This window comes from Carlito syrichta, unplaced genomic scaffold (assembly GCF_000164805.1).
Source record: "Carlito syrichta isolate Samal-C Ts95f unplaced genomic scaffold, Tarsius_syrichta-2.0.1 Scaffold103346, whole genome shotgun sequence".
Taxonomy (NCBI): domain Eukaryota; kingdom Metazoa; phylum Chordata; class Mammalia; order Primates; family Tarsiidae; genus Carlito; species Carlito syrichta.
In genome coordinates this window covers 7,144-8,004 of record NW_007047442.1, presented here as the reverse complement: position 1 = coordinate 8,004, position 861 = coordinate 7,144, and positions in this window count along the sequence as shown.

Below are 861 nucleotides of genomic sequence, written 5' to 3'. Positions count from 1 at the left end.
AGGCGGGTCTCGAACCCGCGGGCTCAGGCAATCCACTCACCTCGGCCTCCCAAAGGCACGGGATTACAGGCTGAGCCACCAAGCCCGGCTGACCTTGTCTTTACAAAAAAAAATTGGGGGAGGTGGAGGTCTCACTCTGTCAACCAGGCTGGAGTGCAGTGGTATGATCATGGCTCACCACAGCTTCAACCTCCTGGGCTCAGGCAATCCTTTTACCTCAGTATCCCAAGTACCTGGAACTACAGGCATGCACCAGGAACCCCAGGTTTTTTAATTTTTTTGTAGAGTTTCCCAGGCTGGTGTCATTCTTCTGGGTTCACACAATCCCCCTACCTTTGCCTCCCAAAGTGCTGGGATTACAGACCTGAGCCACTGTACCTGGTCTAAATTTTTAAAAATTAGCTAGATGTGATGGTGTGTATCTGTAGTTCCAGCTACTAGGGAGGCTGAGGTGGGAGGATTGCTTGAGCCCAGAAGTTTGAGGCTGCAGTGAGCTATGATTGCACCACTGCACTGCAGCTTGGGTGGCAGAGCCAGATCTTCTCTCTAAAAAAAGAAAAAGAGCCGGGCTCGATGGCTCAGCCTGTAATCCTGTGCCTTTGGGAGGCTGAGGTGAGTGGATTGCCTGAGACCGCGGGTTCGAGACCCACCTGGGCAGGCGAGACCTCATCTCTACAATAAATCAAAAAATCAGCGGGGCGTGGTAGTGTACGCCTGTAATTCCGGCTACTTGGAAGGCTGAGGCGGAAGGATCGCCGGAGCCCAGCAAGTAGAGCCTGCGGTGGCCGGAAGCGGCCACTGCACTCCAGTCTGGGCGACAGAGTGAGACTCAAACTCATTAAAAAAAAAAAAAAAAAAAAA